Here is a 22151-nt window from a genome sequence, read left to right on the forward strand (position 1 = left end):
ATTTTCCCAATGGACATGCGTCCACATCATAAACACACTAAAACACTAGTGGCAATAACAAACAACCTTACTGACAGTTTACATAAAAAGGTCAAAGATTGGATGAGTTGGTAGATTTTAGAGGGACTGAGAAATATTGGCAAAGCACTGTGTTGCTGTCTATGCCTTATCTATTCTGTGAATTAAAAGAACAATTAATCTTCTCAGATACTATAATAATGGATATAAAAACCTGGAAAAACATTACAAAAATCTGGCACCTTTCATGAGCATCAGTTCATTAAACAAAACCACCCTTCAAAAAACCTCATACCTTCCCCTATATCTGTCTTTTTAAGAGGGATATGGGAAAGAAAGTTATCAATGATGTTGTAAAAATAAAAGTGGAGCTCCATAATGGACCAATATGTTATTTATTAATGAACTAAAGGAGAAGGTAAACTTGAAATTGCAAAAATGTATGGATGACACAAAACAAGGAGGTATGGCAAACAAAAAGATAGCACAGCTCTTAATTATAGAGATTACTTGAGGGGTGAAGTTTAAAGAAGTGTAAGATAATACAATTAGGAAAGATTTATCCACAGGGCCTGGAAAACATGAATTAAATTTAGCAAAGTTTGGCTAAGAAAAGAGGAGGAGTGATGTTCCAAGTTTATTTAAATGCTTTGGACTTCATACTTTTTGGCACAATGAATCAGAGGAGAGAGCAAAATTGCTTGAGTTAGGATGGAGATAGAAGTCCATCTGACAGGCTCTTTACACATCCAACTCTTCATCACCATTAGATTTCAAAAAGGAATTATTGTTAATCTCTTCTATCTCCTATTTGGCACAATTTTCAGAATGTGACAACTCTAAATAAGAGGAAAAAATTCTCTTGACTTTTAATATGCTAATCAGATTTTCCTCCTTTAGTGTACGGAAAGGAAATCAAATCATTAGCTAATAAGGGTCCATTATTCATTTTTCAGTGACATGGGGGATTGTTTGTTTATTTGTTTTAAGACAAAGAGCTTCTCACATGGAAGGAACCAAATTATAAATACACCCTAGATACAGACTCCTGAGTATCAGTACTTCCTGCTGTTGGTACTTATGTTTATGAATTTTTGATCTACACTGAGCACTAGAGATTAGTTGCCTAGACTACTCTTTTGGACAGAAAAATCTCTGTTGGAAGTAAACATCAGGGCTGAGTTGGTTTCTAAACTTTTTGGAGCCTGGTGGAGTACACAGGTGATAAATACAAGAAAGGAGTGGAAGGAAAAAATGGTCATGGACCTGAATGCAGAAGATAATCCTCAAAGGAAGGCAGATTCTTACAAAATTGTACATTACTGGTTAGGATCCTGCATAGCACAGTTCAGTTCCTTCTTTTCTACAGGAAGTATAATCTGGGTTTTCCAATCCAATGCTGGAAGGGATGTGAGTGAGAAGGGTTTTCTTTTTTATGTGTTGGGAATGTCCCCAGCACAGCATTTGAGATCAGATTTTGGATATTGTGGACACCAACGTAAGCCCAATTCAACTGAAGGTATATTTTTTCCCTTCAGACACCAATCAAGTAATAGATCTTTAGGGCTAACAGCTCGACTCACACACATATCTAGATAAACAACTGTGCTCTGATGAAAACTGGAATCTACAATCAAGCTGTCATTTAAATATTTGAAAAAAATTACTGCTAATGTACAAGGGAACATTCAAGGTGAAATGGTCCATTAATACCTCCCCAGTTGTGTAGTGAGGAGGGGAGAAACACTATTGCTATTGGGGCATTTGATGAGGTACAGCACACCATATGTTGTGATGGGCATGTTTGGATCCTGAAAGATGTGTTTTGGAGGAATGGGGTGTTGATCATCATAGCAATGGTGATATGTCTACAGGTTTTGCAGCTGTTGTGCTGCTTTGTGTTGGTGTGTCCTGGTCTGCGGGGAGGTTGTTTCTGATGATGAGCTTGGTGAGTTGTTGGAAGACCAGAAGAGGGGGTTCAGGAAAGATTTATTTCAGAATGTGGTCCCCATCAACTTTGGGTTGTAATTGTTTGATGATACCCCATATGGGTTACAGTGTGAGGTGGTAGCTGTCTACTAGGAGTGTGTGATTGGAGGGGGTTTTATTTCTGTATTGAAGCAGGTTATCTCGGTGTATGTGGCTGGCCTGTTACCTGATGTGTTCTACTTCTCCAGTGGAATGTCTTTGTTTAGTGAAGGCAGTTTTAAGTGTGTTAAGATGTATATCCAGGACTTTATCCTCGGAGCATATTCTGTTGTATCTGCATGCTTGGCTGTAGATAAAAGATTTCTTTGTGCGTCTGTGGTGGTTACTGGATCTGTGCAGGTAGGTGTGGCGATCCATGGATTTTTTGTATGTAGTTGTTTGTAAGGTTCCCTTGCTGAAGCTGATTCTGGTGTCCAGGAAGATGCTAGTAGGGTAGTGTTCTAGAGAAATTTTAATGGTTTGGTGGTGGTTGTTGAAGTTCTGGTGGAAATCGATGAGGGAGTTTAAGTCATCTGTCCAGAGGATTAAAATATCATAAATGTATCTCAGGTATACATTGATTTTGAGGTGCCTTTGTCTAGAAATTCTTCTTCGGGGTGGCCCATGAAGATGATGGCGTATTGGGAGGCATCTGAGTACCCATAGCTGTTCCCATGGTTTGGACAAAGCGTGTGTTGTTGAATGTAAAATTGTTATGGGTAAGGATGAAGTGGATGTGTTTGGGAATGGGGGCGGGTGGATATCTGAGTGTTGTCCATTGTCTTGTAAATATTTGAGGCAGACAGTGATGCTGTCATTGTGAGGGATGTTGGAATATAGGGAGGTGATATCTATGGTGGCAAGGATAGTGTTCTGAGGGAGGTTGTTAATTTGGCAGAGTTTCTGGAGGAAGTCAGTTGTGTCCCGAAGGAAGTTGGCTCTGTGTGTGGTGAGTGGTTTGAGAATGGTGTCTATGAATCCTGATATTCCTTCAGTAACAGTGCCATGGCCAGATATGATGGTCTGCCTGGGTTCCCTTGTTTGTATATTTTGGGAAGCATGTAGAAAGTTCCTGGGGTGGGTTCATGTGGGATGAAGTTGTAAAGTTTCTCTTGGAGTTGTTTGAGGAAAGGATTTGATTATATCCTTAAATTCCTGGGTAAATTGTGGTTTGGAATCTTCTTTGTGTTCTTTATAGTTGGTGGTGTTGGAGAGTGTTGAGCTGGCCTCATTAACTTAATCATTACAATTGAGAACTATCTGATGGTTGGATTTCAGGGACTATTTAGCTGTCCTCTTGGTGATGGAGAGATTGTGATGGATGTGATGTTTGTTAAAGGTTTCACAGTCAATTTTTTCCCTGAACCAATCAATTTAACGATCAAAAGTGTGGTTTTGTCCACTGTGGGATTATCCAGTCAGATGGCTCTTTTTTCTTATGACTGTTGTTGGGGATGTGGTAATTGTTGGTGGTGTCGCCATTGTTGTGAAAGAATTTCTTGAGGTGGAGTTGGCAGAAGAATTTTTCCTGTTCTCCACATGTTAGTATGGTATCATGTTCTGTGGTGGGTCGGAAGTTCAGTCCCTTGGAAAAAGAATAGATTATTCAGCTCTGGTTAGGAGTAGTCCTGATAAATTGATGACGTTGGGATGTCATGTAGTATCCATTTGGTGGATCCCAGTTCCATGGTTTCTCCTAGAAGTGGTGTTCTGTGGGTTGTAGAATTGCTGTAGTTGGTTCCACTTTGTTTTGTGTTGGATGGCTCTCATCAGGTTTTTTTTATAGTAGTTTTGGGTTTCTTGCATGATTTCTAAGTAAATTTCCTGTTATTTTTCTTCAAGTGTGTGGCAGCATTTCTTGTCTGAGGTGGTCCCACTGGAGCATGTGAGGTGCAGTGAGTGGTTCCTCAGATTTTTGAAGTCCTTCTGCAGATCCATTCAGCATATGTAGTGGTCAGAGGGTTGAGATGGTGAGACCTCTGGGGATGATGTTTTATTTCTTGCATTTGCTCAGGAAGTAGATGTTGCTGTTAAGTTTCGCTTCCTTTTTCTTCATGTTGTGGAGTTTCCGTTTCAGACAGCAAAATTCTATATCTTCCATGGTTATAAGCAGTGTTGTTGTAGCAGTGTTGGTCCCAGGACATTAGAGAGTAAGATTAGAGCAGTGGTTCCCAAACTTGTTCCACTGGTTGTGCAGGGAAAGCCCCTGGTGGGCCGGGCCAGTTTGTTTACCTACTGCGTCCACAGGTTCAGCCTATCGTGGCTCCCAGTGGCCACGGTTCTTTGCTCCAGGCCATTGGGAGCTGCTGGAAGCGGCACGGGCCGAGGGACGTACTGGCCACCGCTTCCAGCAGCTCCCATTGGCCTGGAGCAGCAAACCACGGCCACTAGAAGCCGCGATCAGCCGAACCTGCAGACACAGCAGGTAAACAGACCAGCCCGGCCCACCAGGGGCTTTCCCTGCACAAACAGCGGAACAAGTTTGGGAATCACTGGATTAGAGAGAACAGGCTCTATTATGCGTCTATTTAAAATGACAAAGAGAGATGTGTTCTCTAGCAAGTGAGCTCTTGACTTATCTACCATTCACCTCTTGCTAACACAGTAAAGAGAGAGCATACCTGGTGATTTAGAGGCTGTTGCTCTTTAATTGTACGAGCATTCATCTTTCTCTGACAGACTTTTTAATGCTGTAATATAGTCATAAAGGTTACTCTCAGTCCCAAAGGAATAGTTACTTACCCCAGGTCAACTGCATCATAGAATATCAGGGTTGGAAGGGACCTCAGGAGGTCATCCAGTCCAACCCCCCTGCTCAAAGCAGGACCAATCTCCCAACTAAATTATCCCAGCCAGGGCTTTGCCTGACGTTAAAAACCTCAAAGGAAGAAGATTCTACCACCTCCCTAGGTAACACATTCCAGTGCTTCACCACCCTCTTAGTGAAAAAGTTTTTCCTAATATCCAACCTAAACCTCCCCCACTGCAACTTGAGACCATTACTCCTTGTTCTGTCATCTGCTACCACTGAGAACAGTCTAAATCCATCCTCTTTGGAACCCCCTTTAAGGTAGTTGAAAGCAGCCATCAAATCCCCCCTCATTCTTCTCTTCCGCAGACTAAACAATCCCCAGTTCCCTCAGCCTCTCCTCATAACTCATGTGTTCCAGTCCCCTAATCATTTTTGTTGCCCTCTGCTGGACCCTTTCCAATTTTTCCATATCCTTCTTGTAGTGTGGGTCCCAAAACTGGACACAGTACTCCAGATGAGGCCTCACCAATGTCGAATAGAGGGGAATGATCTGTCTGCTGGCAATGCCCCTACTTACACAGCCCAAAATGCCGTTAGCCTTCTTGGCAACAAGAGCACACTGTTGACATCCTAGATAGCTTACCAAAGACAACACTTTTAGCCAATCCTATAATAAACTATCTAAGGATTTATTAATTAAGAAAAGAAATGAGAGTTATTTACAACGATAAAGAAGGTAAACACACACACAAATGAGTTACAGTGTTAGGTTCCAAAAGGTAATAGAAGCTTCTATAATATGCAAGCTCTACTGTCCTTTAGGGCTAACCCAGGCCAAACAGTTGGGGATCCCTTGCTTTCACTTAGACATCTTCACCCCTCAGAGTTCAAGCAGCATAGAGAGATCCAGTTCCTTCTTGTCAGGGATTTTTATTCCCTTCTCCTTGAGATTTTGGAAATAAAAATGAGTTCTGCTAACTGAGTTTATGCTCATACAATTATTAAAAAAAAAAGTGACATCAGTGACATAGGTCAAATCCAAGACGTTACTGCAAAACTGGAAAAAAAATATATTTTTTATGACATAAGGCAAAACCATGAGTCCCAAGTTTGACCTCCATATACACAGTATTTAAAATGTTCAAACTGTCTGTAAGGATTTAGTTATTATTTCTCTTCCTTGCAAGGGGCTGCAGTAGCAGTAGCAATGCACCTTCAAAAAGACACAATAGTTGGATACAGAGACAGTTACTTAAAACTCTCTCAAAAGGGACCGAAAAAGAAGTTGGAGCAAATATTTTATTCTCTTTCCAGCACATCAGTCCAAAAACTTGGGGCGGGGGAGGGGGGGTAAAGAGCAATACAGCACTATAAACAATAGATCTCGAGTTATGCTATGCAAATATTTTTATTTACTTATTTTCTCCATTTCATGTTGTGTTTTTCTTGTGGGTCATAAAACCTTGTGTTCACCTTTCCAAGCTCTTCCTGTCAGGAGTCTGCTCAGTCCTGGTTTGATGCAAACTAGAAAAATATGGCTAAAAAGTTAGTGTACATACAGCAGTTAGGCTTCCAAAACTTTACTATTCCTTTCCACTGCATTGTGAAATAAGCAAAACATGTCAAGTTTCACCTGTTTTTCTTCACATCAAAGCTTTTCATCCACTTCTTATAAGCCTAGTCATGATAACTTGATGAGTTTTATTGAAAATCGTGGAAATTGAGGTAAAGGCTGGTTTTCTGTCTTTAAACCACTCTGTATTTTACCTAATATTGCAGCTCATGTGAAAATGAAATCCATCCCATTCAGAAGGCCAACACAAGATGTACACACCACAAAAGTCACAAAATAAGACTTATGTAGGACTTCAAGGGGTATGGGCCCTGTGCTATTACTCTGCTCAGGGGTGAATTTCACACATAAGATAGTAAGTAATACAAAGTGAATTCCCTATAAGAGGGTTATATCAGCTGCAGTATATAAAGGAGGATGGATTAACACTGAGACATAACCTTCAATTAATTTTTTGAGGCTTTCAATGGACCTGTATTATTTCTGTGATGTTAACATGCATTAGAAAGGAAGGCTGATACAATAATTAAGGTGCTAACTTGAGATTAACAAAACCCACGTTTAGTTCTGTGCTCTGTCACAGATTTCCTGTGTGACCTTGGGCAATGCATTTAGCCTCTCAGTGCCTCAGCTCCCCATCTGTAAAATGGAGATAATCACATTTTCCTACCTCACTGGGGTGTTGTGAGGATACATACATCAAAGATTAGTAACAGGGGCCATGTAAGTACCTTGAGTTGATATTATAACTGGGAAAGAGAAATCAGTCTGGAGAAGAAAATTTGAAAGGAAAACTGAGTACACAGCATAGTCACTCATATCATCCTGGGAATAACTCAGGTGAACACTACAGGTCAGATTTAATTTGAAAACAACTCTAGCTCCCATTGGCCTCAGTAGTCTAAACAGTGGGTGGAAGATGCAGTAGCAGTCTGCCATGTGACAAGAGTAAACCTGTCTCATGCTCATATGAGCCAGGAAATAGAGCTCAGCCTTTACACTCTTGCCTATCACACCCTTATTAGAACAACAGGTAAGGAAGAGACACTGCTAGGGATGAGCCTTTGGGGAAATTGAAAGCTGCTCTTGACCACAAGAACTCTGAAGGAGATTAGTAAAATAGATTGCTTGTTCCTAAGGTGGGGGAAGGCAATTCCTCTTGCAGTGTCCCAGCCCCCACTGTTGGAAGAAATTGTCATCTCCTCATGTTAATGAGGACAAATCTAACCCTGTGTGTATATCAAAGTCCCCCTGGTAATAAGGGCAGCTGATTTCACCACACAACCAAAATTGCCAGTTCTCATGTCTCACAACTGCTGCATAATTCTTCTCTTAACACAAAGCTTAAATAGTGTTTACTTTGGGTGAAAAGCAATGCAAACTAAAAACAAGGGTAAAAATGGAATAGGAATTTTGACTAAGTATCTACAAAATGTGTTGTTGCAAAAACTAGAACAAGCCAGATTCTATTCATATAAATGTCAAGAATTCCAAACATCATAGACCGATGGTCATGAAATGATGAGATTTTCTTCCCCGGGAGAAATTAAATCCTGACGAGTGGCTAAACTCCACTCAAAATGGTCTATCATGAAAGTGTTACATTTGCATAAGGCAAAGATAAAACTAATAGGCTTTCCTCACACTTGAAGTGATTAAATTAAGTTAGATATAAGGTATAGAGTCTTCTAGGAACCAATGCAGATTTATTTCTTCCACATGTCTGTACAATTTGCAAAGCACTCGTTGGCTCCCTAGTCAAATATATATATTTACCCCCTTAGGAGACTACAGCTATTTAGGTGACAAAAATACTGAAAACTACCTATTTACTGTACAAAACTGAGCAATCAGTTTAATCACCAATAAGCATCAAGATACAAAACATACACAGATATAAAACAGTACTTCGATTGTAAGCTCTTTGGGTCAGGGTCTTTTTGTTCTGTGTTAGTACAGCACTAGTCCAATGGACCCTGATCCATGTCTAGAGCTCACATTTGTATTTGCAATACAAATAATAAATCAAATAATACTCTGACTCAGTGGGTTTTCATGTTCAGTCTTGTAAGAAGCTAGAATTTAAAAAGCAGGAAATGTTCAAAGTATTTTCTCATTTTCATTTTTTAAACATCTTATTTAAAATTGCTTTTATGGATAACTTGTTTATGACTATATTGGCATTACCCCTTTTCAGCCTGATCCTTCACTGTTAATGTCCGTGGGACTTTGGCCATTAACTTCAATAGGAGCAAGATCATGCCCTTACCGAGATTCCCTTCTCTCTGTTTTTTGCTGCTCTTTAATTCTTTGTGTGCACTGGTTTTCTGTTTCTATGTCTAGTTCTCTGTCTTTCTAGGTACTTATATCACCCTCTCTTGCTGGAGTATCTAAATACCTCAGACTCAATAGTGTGTTAAGCTAATGAAAACTTAACTGTATGGGTAGGTTAAAGAACCTATTATTTTAATTGCAGTTGTATGTGATAAGCTTTTAGTTGGATAAGAATGGACCATATCATAAGGAGAAAATTCCTGGCAGAGAAAAATATGTGAATACCACAGGACTAATATTTCCGAACAATGCCCGCTGTGCTGACTTTTACTCCATTTCCTCTTGTCTGATGGCTCCACCTAATGGGATTAAAAGGAATACATCTGCCCTTAAGGCTTTTCACCATCAGCCAGTATGTACCTGTTTTAGGTATTTCTTTTTATTTTGGATGATGTGTCTCATGCGGATGGTGTGGCAGAAGTGAATCCCTAGGCTTTTTGAATACAGAGCAGCCACTACAGAGGTTTTCTGTATTATGACTCAGCTTCCTCTTATTTTACTACAGCCCTGAAGAACGTGAGTGTAATGTTATTTCACTACGGGCTACTCATGTTAGCTGCTCCATGAACGTTGAAGTGAACTATATGTGAGATATTTTACCCAATTTTACATTTGCACCCTTCTACTCACATGCAGTTTGTTTGAACTTCAAGTCCCTAGTCATCTTGCATGGGCTGACTATAGGGCTCTGAACAGGAACAGGAGTTTGCCCATACAGATTAGTTCATAGGATCAGGGACCACATTTTGCATAGGCTGTTCTTAAAGGAAGTCCAATCGCATGCAGCATCCCTGGACATGCAACTTATTCATATAAGCAATGTGACTGTAGTCGGGTCAACTTGCTTAATGCTCTAGGCTCTGAGGGCAATGGAAGCAAAACACTCCCAAAGGAGCAAATAGCTCCTGAAATTATGCACTACCATATTGCCAACCACAAGCATGAGACTGGATTTAAATTAATAGATTTGGGGTTCTTTTTAATTGCCATCTGGTATTTGAGTTGTTAGGGTGCACTCAGATCATGTTTTCAAGCTCTGCTATTCAACCATGAAGGCTAGAAATGTACTTATTTTTCTAATGAAAGCTGAGATTCTTCCCTAATCCCAGACCTCCATCAGATGGGGTTTTAAGGAAAAAACATCAAACGTAAGACTTGAAATAAAATGGCAATAGTTGGCAAAACTGCTCTATGGATTTTCTTTTTTAAATCTAAGAGAAATTTTTTAAACAGCTATAGTGCTCCAAACTGAACAGCATTTTTCTCTCCTCTCCTCCCCCACCTCTACCTAGTAGGGAAAGCTGTCTCTCCCCTTGTCAGGAGCCATCATTAAGAGAGACCTGGTAGTCTCTGGAACTTCTTCCATTGATGGGAACAGCTTTTCATAGTGGGGGTAGTTTTAAGTCCCACATGTAGTCGCAGCCTTTGTGAAAGGAATTTCTTTTCTTTTTTTTGTACTTGGGGTGAGTGTGTGTGCCTCTGGGCCCCTTCAGGAGGGGAAGTCTTTGGGAAGTGAAAAACTTCAAGGGACTATGCAAACTTTGAGTCCTTTTCTGCCACCACCACCTCTAAAGTAGGATCAGAATCAGGTGAGAGGAAGAGATGGGTTAGGGACACTGCCTGGTATGGAGACATCCCCAGTCACTAGTGTGTCCCCCCACTACCTCTCATTTTGAAACAAGAGAAAGAAGGAACTGCAGCTGATGTCACTTATCACAGTCACCCTCCAGCTTCCATAGTCAGCTCCAGTTTCTGTCTGTCTGTCTCTCTCATCCACACATGCACAAACACACCAGCCATGGACAGTAGTAATGAAGACAGACATCAGCTATTCTCAACAATATGGACTATTTCCTGAATAGTCATACACCTCTGGTTTCATCTGCAATGATTTGTGTGCAGAATTTATGCTAATATCTAAGTACGTAATTGTCCCCACAAATCAAGTACTTAGATATCTAAGTGACATATATTGCAGGTGTAAAATAAGGTCAATATTTAAAAATTTGCTCCATAGTCTTAAGCAATGGGAACTGTCAGAAAAATAACCATGCTAAAGACAAAACCTATATTATATATAGTGTATATATTTTGTGTATTGTTTGACTCTTTAGTAGCTGAAGTATAACATTTAGCATCCATAAGTGATGCTTACAGGCCTAAACAGATTGCCATTGTCCCTTTAAATAGTTGATGGTAAAATGTAGATGAAGTGCAATCTATATTATCTATCCCATGATCTTATAGAATATAGTATACTCTGGTCTGTCAAACAAAAAAAAATGTCTATAAATAAATTTAATAAATGCTAGTATTTAATCCAATACTATTTAATCCACTCTAAAACACTCTTCAGTAATAATATTCTATGTTTATTTTTCCAATTGGCTCTTGTTCCCTCCCGCCTTCTAAAACTTCAGTTTAATATAGACTGAGGACTAATTCAGCTACACCCACATCTTTTTGGACAAAAAAATACTAATTTCTGGATTAATCATTCTCTTTGAAGAACAAGGAGTCTAAATTTAGACTGGCATATGCATTTAGAGGATTAATATTATTCAACATGATGACTACAGCTGCCCTCCTTACTCTGTATTTCTTTTTTATTCTGCATTGTAAGGGCTAGATCATTCTCTCTCTTAGGGAAAACAAATGAAAGGGACCCTGGTGAAAGGAAAGGGGGTAAGATTCCGTGAGGCTCACCAGAGTTTTCCCCAAATCATTCTATTGAGGGCAGGTTTTGACCCTCATGGAATAAAGAGAGGATTCTGCTTCCAAAGCCCACAGATTCTCCAAGACCCTCTGCAGTCCTAATGTAAGCGGGAGAATAGTCCCGCTATTGTGGGGAACTTTCCTGGCTTCTGCACTACCCCAGTGAAGTGGGCTAGCGAAAGGATCTGAGGCGTCGCTCCCACTTCCTTTACCCAGTGGCCTCCCTGCCCTTGAGGACTCCCCTTCCACTCTCCTGTCTGCCAGAGTCCTCGTAACCCCAACAAGGCTGGGCCCAGGATTCCTGGGTGGGCTCGACCCCCAACCCTGCTGTGGTCACCAAGGACAGGGGCTAGGGTGTCCCCACTCCGGGGTACTCTCTCTGCACTGGGCACTTCTCTGACCCGCTGACCATTACATACAAGTTAAAGCAAATGCAAGTTATTTAATCAACAATTAATTATAATAAGAATAAGGAAAAATGGGAAAGGTTAAAGGAAACACATCACCCCGCTCTGTGGCAGGGAACATCACAAACAGTGTCTCTGGAACGTCAGGGCAGTTCACAGTCTGTTCCTTGTAAGTCTCAGGCCTCCTTCTCAGGCCCTGGCTGTGCTACAGGGATGCTGTGGGTTGGGCACTTGCTCTGGTGGTGGCCACACGCTCTCAGGCTCTAAGTGGTAGGACCCTTCTGCCCAGTGTCGCCCCTGCCCTGTCGGGGTTACGATCCAAGCTTGGCCTACAGAGCCTCTTGGCTGAGGCGTCTCCCTGTGCTGGGCCCGCTGCCCAGGGTCCCCCTCGCTCTTCCCAGCTGCTCACGACACCCGGCTCCGGACTGCTCCAGCTCCAGCCCCACCACTCTGTCTCTGCTGCTCTGCCTCCAGCTCCCTGGGCTGCTTCTCTGGCCCCTCTGCCTCTAGTTGCTACAGCTCTGCTCCCAGCACTGACCTACTTCCTGGGCTGCTTTTCTGGCCGCTCTGGTTGCTGCAGCTCTGCTCCCAGGGCAAGTGTGCTCTCTCTGGGCTGTGCCTCTGGCTTTGGGGCTGCAGCTCTGCTCCCAGGACAGGGTCTGCTCTCTCTGGATCTGGCACAGCTCTGCTCTCCAGCTCAGCTCGGGCCCCTGCTTTCTTCATGGCTCGGCTCCACTCTGTCTGACCCAGACAAATCCAGCTCACACGGAGGACGGGACCTCCCTGGCCTCCTGACTCCCTGATTAGCCTGCCTGCCCTGTCATTCAGGTTGATCTGGAGCATTGGCTTCTCCCCATTGTTCCTGGGGGCTGTCAGTCTCAGGGCCCTGATTCCCCTTTGACCCTTCCCCCTTTTTAGTACTGGGAGCTAGCAACTGAAACACCCCCACGGAATGTGAGTAACAGGGCAACAGTCCCCTTACACTAAGTTTGTCTGCATAGATTTCATGTTTCTGTGCTGGGGGATTTCTGCCCCTGGAACTTCCAGTAAATGGGGGCTTTTAAGCAGAGGAGGTCTGTGGAAAGCTGAGGCTGCATTAAGGGTCTGATTTGATTCTCATTTGAAGGCAGTGGGAATCTTTCCATCCACGTCACTGGGCACTGAACCTGTGCCTCAGTTTTTAACTTATTTACTGTCAGTGGAAATGCATTTACCCTTTGCTCTGCCCTACCTCCATCCTTCCCTCCCCCAACCAAATCTTGCACCTTCCTCCTCAGTGGTTTCACCCCGATATACCATACTCCCTCTCCATAGAGACAGCACCTTCTTGATGCACTAAAATAGGATTAGATTTGTGCACTAATCTAGAGAGCACAATCTGGCGCTAGGCTGTGTCTGCTGCTTTGAAGCCAGGCAGCCACAAAAGGATACATTTGAAAAGAAGGAGAATAATGTTTATTCTGATACTGTCTACTAAATTCCCTAGGAATTGACATATTTTGTTTCCTGGAAAGAACCAATTAGCCTCAGAGAGCTACTCCAGTGGAAGTTCAGTACCATTACCAAAAAAGAAATAAAAGCAGTAATTTTAGAATGTTTTTGTGTGTGCTGCTACTGTCTTCTAATTCTACCTGCTTTGTCTGCTGTGGTGCCTAGCAGCCCCTTTTCCAGCTTTTCTGAATTTTACCATGTATTATGCCTTGCTTTTCATCCATTTTCCCTGCTGGCCTTTTTTCTCTTTATGCTTTGTTTAGTTTAGGTGTGTTGCAGCACCTGGTTGGTCTGCATGCAGTTTATGTGATATCCTTTGGGGTAGTATTAAAGCAGAGGCATGCAACTTTTGAATTCAGGTCAAACGAGAAGTGGGGGCTATTAAATCATAAATATGTAATTGTAAGATTCAGTCTCTTGTACATCTTTGAACAAAGAACAGGAGTCTTGTGGTGTACTGATCTTTGTGTGTGTTTGTTTACTTTTAAGGTTCTAAAAACCATTTGGGTTGTAATACTGACTTAATGAAGATCAAATTAATTCAAGAGTGAAATAGATAAGACCAAATAAATTGCAGAGTAGTCTTGTTCCTTCATCTTCACACAAGCTATTCATCAGCTTCTTGCATGATGTCTTTTGTAACTGCACTTTTGCCATTGAGTGCCTGGTCCAGTGGCAGTTTTGCCTGAGTAACTGACTGCAGGATTAAGTGCTAAAACAGTAACCATTAGTGCTGAGCAAGCACTGGGGGGCGAATGGGGGGGGGTCTGCAAATATTTGTTGAAATTTGAAAGAAGTTTTGATTCAGCTGAATTCTTAATCCTTGAGATCATGTTCTGCAAATTTCGGAGGGCTCAAGCTCTACCAGCCACGTACTCACACTAAGCACATTTTAACTTGAATCATCAAATGCAAATTTTGAACTGTAGCTTCAACTGTAAAATTCACAATTCATGCTGTGTTGGTTAGATACATAACTCATCCAGTTATAGAACAGAAACAATGCCACATGGTCTACATGAATTATGAATATTTACAATGATCTATTTTCATTTGCAGATTGTTCACAGAATTATTAATGGAAGTCTGTGGTGAATTTTGAATAATTAGAAATTTTAGAATTTTTTAACACTGTAAAAAAAGCAGAATTCATTGCATAGGTTATTTGTTGTGTATTATTTGCTCCTCTCTTGTAAGTAGACATTTTTATGTTTGTTCATTGTCGATTAATATTGTACTAGATCATCTCTTTATTTGATGTGACATCTACTTTGTTGAATTGAAGACAAAAACTTTTAATGACTTGGAACCAGATCATCTCCTGTGGTTTTTTCCATGGAGGATCCTCTAATCTGGCAGATGAACAAATGGGTTGATGAGTGGTGTGCACCATCCCTCTTCCTTGCTCCCTGTGAAGTCACTGGTTGGGCTCCATCGGGTTTTGGTTGTTAGTACCAGGGTCAGAAGGGATGGAGCAGATGGCTAGCTGGTCTCCATGGCACCATCTCCTGCAGACCAGATAGGGACTGACTGCCACAGTGGTCACTAGTCCTCCTGTCCCAGTCAGGATTTGCCTTTTCCTTTTGAGCCACATGGCAACCTCCATGTACATTACCGCCTTTGGTCATCAGCACCAGCGGTGGCTCCAGAAGGTCTGTTCTCTCACACAACAACCCATAGACCTCCAGCTGACAGTTCCCTCCAATGAGGTACTGGGAGGAAGCACAAGCAGGAGAGCGCGAGAGGGGAGGGCTCCTGCCTCATACTGAGAAAGCAGGACAAACAGCAAGTTATCTCAAGTGCCTATACACAAATGCAAGAAGCCTGGGAAACAAGCAGGGAGAACTGGAAGTCCTGGCACAGTCAAGGAATTATGATGTGATTGGAATAACAGAGACTTGGTGGGATGACTCACATGACTGGAGTACTGTCATGGATGGATATAAACTGTTCAGGAAGGACAGGCAGGGCAGAAAAGGTGGGGGAGTTGCATTGTATGTAAGAGAGCAGTATGACTGCTCAGAGCTCCGGTATGAAACTGCAGAAAAATCTGAGTGTCTCTGGATTAAGTTTAGAAGTGTGAGCAACAAGGGTGAAGTTGTGGTGGGAGTCTGCTATAGACTACCAGACCAGAAGGATGAGGTGGACGAGGCTTTCTTCCGGAAACTAATGGAAGTTACAAGTCCGCAGGCCCTGGTTCTTATGGGAGACTTCAGTCACCCTGAGATCTGCTGGGAGAGCAATACAGCGGTGCACAGACAATCCAGGAAGCTTTTGGAAAGTGTAGGGGACAATTTCCTGGTGCAAGTGCTGGAGGAACCAACTAGGGGCAGAGCTCTTCTTGACCTGCTGCTCACTAACCGGGAAGAATTAGTAGGGGAAGCTAAAGTGGATGGGAACCTGGGAGGCAGTGACCATGAGATGGTCAAGTTCAGGATCCTGACACAAGGAAGAAAGGAAAGCAGCAGAATATGGACCCTGGACTTCAGAAAAGCAGACTTTGACAACCTCAGGGAACTGATGGGCAGGATCCCCTGGGAGAATAACATGAGGGGGAAAGGAGTCCAGGAGAGCTGGCTGTATTTTAAAGAATCCTTATTGAAGTTACAGGGACAAACCATCCCGATGTGTAGAAAGAATAGTAAATATGGCAGGCGACCAGTCTGGCGTAACAGTGAAATCCTTGCTGATCTTAAACACAAAAAAGAAGCTTACAAGAAGTGGAAGATTGCACAAATGACCAGGGAAGAGTATAAAAATATTTCTCGGGCATGCAGGAGTGAAATCAGGAAGGCCAAATCACACCTGGAGTTGCAGCTAGCAAGAGATGTTAAGAGTAACAAGAAGGGTTTCTTCAGGTATGTTAGCAACAACAAGAAGGTCAAGAGAAGTGTGGGCCTCTTACTGAAGGAGGGAGGCAACCTCGTGAGAGAGGATGTGGAAAAAGCTAATGTACTCAATGCTTTTTTTGCCTCTGTCTTCACGAACAAGGTCAGCTCCCATACTGCTGGACTGGGCAGCCCAGCATGGGGAGAAGGTGACCAGCCCTCTGTGAAGAAAGAAGTGGTTCAGGACTATTTAGAAAAGCTGGATGAGCACAAGTCCATGGGGCCGGATGCGCTGCATCTCAGAATGCTAAAGGAGTTGGCGGATGTGACTGCAGAGCCATTGGCCGTTATCTTTGAAAACTCATGGTGATTGGGGGAGGTCCCAGATGACTGGAAAAAGGCTAATGTAGTGCCCATCTTTAAAAAAGGGAAGAAGGAGGATCCTGGGAACTACAGGCCAGTCAGCCTCACCTCAGTCCCTGGAAAAATCATGGAGCAGGTCCTCAAGGAATCAATTCTGAAGCACTTAGAGGAGACGAAAGTGATCAGGAGCAGTCAGCGTGGATTCACCAAGGGCAAGTCATGCCTGATTAATCTAATTGCCTTCTATGACGAGATAACTGGCTCTGTGGATGAGGGGAAAGCAATGAATGTGTTGTTCCTTGACTTTAGCAAAGCTTTTGACACTGTCTCCCACAGTATTCTTGCCAGTAAATTAAAGAAGTATGGGCTGGATGAATGGACTATAAGGTGGATAGAAAGCTGGCTAGATTGTCGGGCTCAACGGATAGTGATCAATGGCTCCATGTCTAGTTGGCAGCTGGTATCAAGCAGAGTGCCCCAAGGGTCAGTCCTGGGGCCAGTTTTGTTCAATATCTTCATAAATGATCTGGAGGATGGTGTGGATTGCACCCTCAGCAAGTTTGCAGGTGACACTAAACTGGGAGGAGAGGTAGATACACTGGAGGGTAGGGATTGGATACAGAGGGCCCTAGACAAATTAGAAGATTGGGCCAAAAGAAATCTGATGAGGTTCAACAAGGACAAGTGCAGAGACCTGCATTTAGGACGGAAGAATCCCATGCACCGCTACAGACTAGGGACCGAATGGCTCGGCAGTAGTTCTGTAGAAAAGGACCTAGGAGTTACAGTGGACGAGAAGCTGGATATGAGTCAACAGTGTGCCCTTTTGCCAAGAAGGCCAATGGCATTTTGGAATGTATAAGTAGGGGCATTGCCAGTAGATCGAGGGACGTGATCGTTGCCCTCTATTCGACATTGGTGAGGCCTCATCTGGAGTACTGTGTCCAGTTTTGGGCCCCACACTACAAGAAGGATGTGGAAAAATTGGAAAGAGTCCAGCGGAGGGCAACAAAAATGATTAGGGGACTGGAACACATGACTTATGAGGAGAGGCTGAGGGAACTGGGATTGTTTAGTCTGCGGAAGAGAAGAATGAGGGGGGATTTGATAGCTGCTTTCAGCTACCTGAAAGGGGGTTTCAAAAAGGATGGATCTAGACCGTTCTCAGTGGTAGCAGATGACAGAACGAGGAGTAACGGTCTCAAGTTGCAGTGGGGGAGGTTTAGGTTGGATATTAGGAAAAACTTTTTCACTAGGAGGGTGGTGAAACACTGGAATGTGTTACCTAGGGAGGAGGTGGAATCTCCTTCCTTAGAAGTTTTTAAAATCAGGCTTGACAAAACCCTGGCTGGGATGATTTAGTTGGGGATTGGTCCTGCTTTGAGCAGGGGGTTGGACTAGATGACCTCCTGAGGTCCCTTCCAACCTTGATATTCTATGATTTCTACGGAGCTGTATTAATTTAGTCTGGATCTCCTATCCAAAAGCCACTATGCAGCTGTAAGGTGACTCAGCAGAAGCTATGCTGCTAAGGAACAGAAGAAGTGGAGCTCTACACAGGGACAGCCATCTACATGTGTGTCTCCTTACTTCATGGATCAGGTGGTGCTTCTCACTGTGGATCATTAAGACCCCGAGGATTGGGAGACCCTTTGCAAATTCCAGGGGCCCTAAAGCCCCTCCAGTGCTGTGCATCAGTCACACTATCAGAGGCTCGTTCACCTGCACATCTACCAATGTGATATATGCCATCATGTGCCAGCAATGCGCCTCTGCCATGTACATTGGCCAAACTGGACGGTCTCTAGGTAAAAGAATAAATAGACACAAATCAGACGTCAAGAATTAGAACATTCAAAAACCAGTCGGCGAACACTTCAGTCTCTTTGGTCACTTGATTACAGACCTAAAAGTGGCAATTCTTCAACAAAAAAACTTCAAAAGCAGACTCCAGTGAGAGACTGCTGAATTGGAATTAATTTGCAAACTGGACACAGTTAACTTAGGCTTGAATAAAGATTGGGAGTGGATGGGTCATTACACAAAGTAAAACTATTTCCCCATGTTTATTCCCCCCCCCCCCACACACACACACTGTTCCTCAGACGTTCTTGTCAACTCCTGGAAATGGCCCACCTTGATTAACACTACAAAAGGTTTTTTCCCCCCCGCTCTCCTGCTGATAATAGCTCACTTTACCTGATCACTCTCGTTACAGTGTGTATGGTAACACCCATTGTTTCATGTTCTCTTTGTATATAAAATCTCCCCACTGTATTTTCCACTGAATGCATCTGATGAAGTGAGCTGCAGCTCACGAAAGCTTATGCTCAAATAAATTTGTTAGTCTCTAAGGTTCCACAAGTACTCCTTTTCTTTGTACAAGGGGAGTTTTCCCTAATTCTCATGACCACTCCCATGGATTTCTCTGCCAGAGGCATGATCTATCCCTTGACATGGACCTGAGTGATTCCTGAAATTGGTGTCCCTTCTCCAGCAGCTGCAACATATTCTGAAATACCATGCAGGGGTCTGATTTTGCGACCAGTAAACTCGATGCTAAAACTCTAATTGACTTCAGTGAGAGTCTGATCAGACATTGCTTCTCAATCCCATATTTTCTTGCCCAGGCAAGACTCACATCGATATCAAAGGAAAATGTTCCTGCTAATGGCTCATGGGATTGAACCAATTAAGAAGATGCAAGAGTGTATTGTATCACCCTGATGAAAGCCGCCTTGCAGAAATGATGGAATGGTTTTCCTCGGTTGTCAATTGTGAATATATTTCCTACACTACAATGTTGTAATGATTATAAATTACTTTTGGAAGTGCAGTTTAGCTTTAGTAACTCAGAAAACATGAAATGTAAGCATTCAAATCAGATAAGATTATTTACTCTAAATTAAAGACAATAATTGCCTAAGATTAAGATGTTACAATGTCGTAAATACATCAACAGTTTTGATGTAGATGGTTTCAGAGTAACAGCCGTGTTAGTCTGTATTCGCAAAAAGAAAAGGAGTACTTGTGGCACCTTAGAGACTAACCAATTTATTTGAGCATGAGCTTTCGTGAGCTACAGCTCACTTCATCGGATGCATACCGTGGAAACTGCAGCAGATATTATATACACAGAGATCATTAAACAATACCTCCTCCCACCCCACTGTCCTGCTGGTAATAGCTTATCTAAAGTGATCATCAAGTTGGGCCATTTCCAGCACAAATCCAGGTTTTCTCACCCTCCACCCCCCTACACACAACTCACTCTCCTGCTGGTAATAGCCCATCCAAAGTGACAACTCTCTTCACAATGTGCATGATAATCAAGGTGGGCCATTTCCAGCACAAATCCAGGTTTTCTAACCCCCCCCCCCCCACCCCCATACACACACAAACTCACTCTCCTGCTGGTAAAAGCTCATCCAAAGTGACCACTCTCCCTACAATGTGCATGGTAATCAAGGTGGGCCATGTCCAGCACAAATCCAGGCTCTCTCACCCCCCCCCTTCCCACCCCCCTGGGGACACACACACACACACACACACAAACTCACTCTCCTGCTGGCAATAGCTCATCCAAACTGACCACTCTCCAAGTTTAAATCCAAGTTTAACCAGAACGTCTCGGGGGGAGGGTAGGAAAAAACAAGGGGAAATAGGCTACCTTGCATAATGACTTAGCCACTCCCAGTCTCTATTTAAGCCTAAATTAATAGTGTCCAATTTGCAAATGAATTCCAATTCAGCAGTTTCTCGCTGGAGTCTGGATTTGAAGTTTTTTTGTTTTAAGATAGCGACCTTCATGTCTGTGGCTAAGTCATTATGCAAGGTAGCCTATTTCCCCTTGTTTTTTCCTACCCCCCCCCCCCAGACGTTCTGGTTAAACTTGGATTTAAACTTGGAGAGTGGTCAGTTTGGATGAGCTATTGCCAGCAGGAGAGTGAGTTTGTGTGTGTGTGTGTGTCCCCCCGGGGGGGGGAAAGGGGGGGTGAGAGAGCCTGGATTTGTGCTGGACATGGCCCACCTTGATTACCATGCACATTGTAGGGAGAGTGGTCACTTTGGATGAGCTATTACCAGCAGGAGAGTGAGTTTGTGTGTGTGGTTTTTGGAGGGGGGTGAGGGGGTGAGAAAACCTGGATTTGTGCTGGAAATGGCCCACCTTGATTATCATGCACATTGTGAAGAGAGTTGTCACTTTGGATGGGCTATTACCAGCAGGAGAGTGAGTTTGTGTGTAGGGGGGTGGAGGGTGAGAAAACCTGGATTTGTGCTGGAAATGGCCCAACTTGATGATCACTTTAGATAAGCTATTACCAGCAGGACAGTGGGGTGGGAGGAGGTATTGTTTCATGATCTCTGTGTGTATATAATATCTGCTGCAGTTTCCACGGTATGCATCCGATGAAGTGAGCTGTAGCTCACGAAAGCTCATGCTCAAATAAATTGGTTAGTCTCTAAGGTGCCACAAGTACTCCTTTTCTTTTTGCGAATACAGACTAACACGGCTGTTACCCTGAAACCTGTCATTATGCAAGGCACTGCATTTAGCCGTATGGAGTGGAAATCTATCAACTGCATGAAAAAACTTGTACAGATACAGACAGACATCATCTTCCTTTCCAAATGCAAACAGATGGACATCGTACCAAAAGGACTGAAGGTAAAAAATCCATTGCAATCTACATACCACACAGACTATGCTGACAGCTTGTGCCACACGCTCTCAAAGAAACTGCGGAGTCACCTGATCAACATCCTCTACAGCAAACAGGGAAAGATTAAGAATGCGCTCTCAAAAATGGATACTCTCATAAAAAACCAACCTTCCACACAAACTTCCTCGTGGCTGGATTTTACTAAAACTAGACAAGCCATTTACAACACACACTTTGCTTCTCTACAAAAGAAAAAGGACACTAAACTTTCTAAACTACTACATGCTACAAGGGGCCACAGCAATGGTTCCCTCAACCCACCTAGCAATATTGTTAACCTATCCAACTATACTCTCAGCCCAGCAGAAGCAGCTGTCCTATCTCGGGGCCTCTCCTTCTGCCCCTCCACCCCCACGAACACGATACAGTTCTGTGGTGACCTAGAATCCTATTTTCGACGTCTCCGACTCAAGGAATATTTCCAAAATACCTCTGAACAACATACTAATCCACAGAGGCCTCCCTACCAACGCTAGAAAAAGAAGGATTCTAGGTGGACTCCTCCTGAAGGTCAAAACAGCAGACTGGACTTCTACATAGAGTGCTTCCGCCGACGTGCACGGGCTGAAATTGTGGAAAAGCAGCATCACTTGCCCCATAACCTCAGCCATGCAGAACGCAATGCCATCCACAGCCTCAGAAACAACTCTGACATCATAATCAAAAAGGCTGACAAAGGAGGTGCTGTTGTCATCATGAATAGGTCAGAATATGAACAAGAGGCTGCTCGGCAGCTCTCCAACACCACTTTCTACAAGCCATTACCCTATGATCCCACTGAGAGTTACCAAAAGCAACTACAGCATTTGCTCAAGAAACTTCCTGAAAAAGCACAAGATCAAATCCACACAGACACACCCCTGGAACTCCGACCTGGGAGATTCTATCTACTAGCCAAGATCCATAAACCTGGAAATCCTGGGCGCCCCATCATCTCAGGCATTGGCACCCTGACATCAGGATTGTCTGGCTATGTAG

Source organism: Lepidochelys olivacea, assembly GCF_965140295.1.
Source record: "Lepidochelys olivacea isolate rLepOli2 genome assembly, chromosome: 1".
Taxonomy (NCBI): domain Eukaryota; kingdom Metazoa; phylum Chordata; order Testudines; family Cheloniidae; genus Lepidochelys; species Lepidochelys olivacea.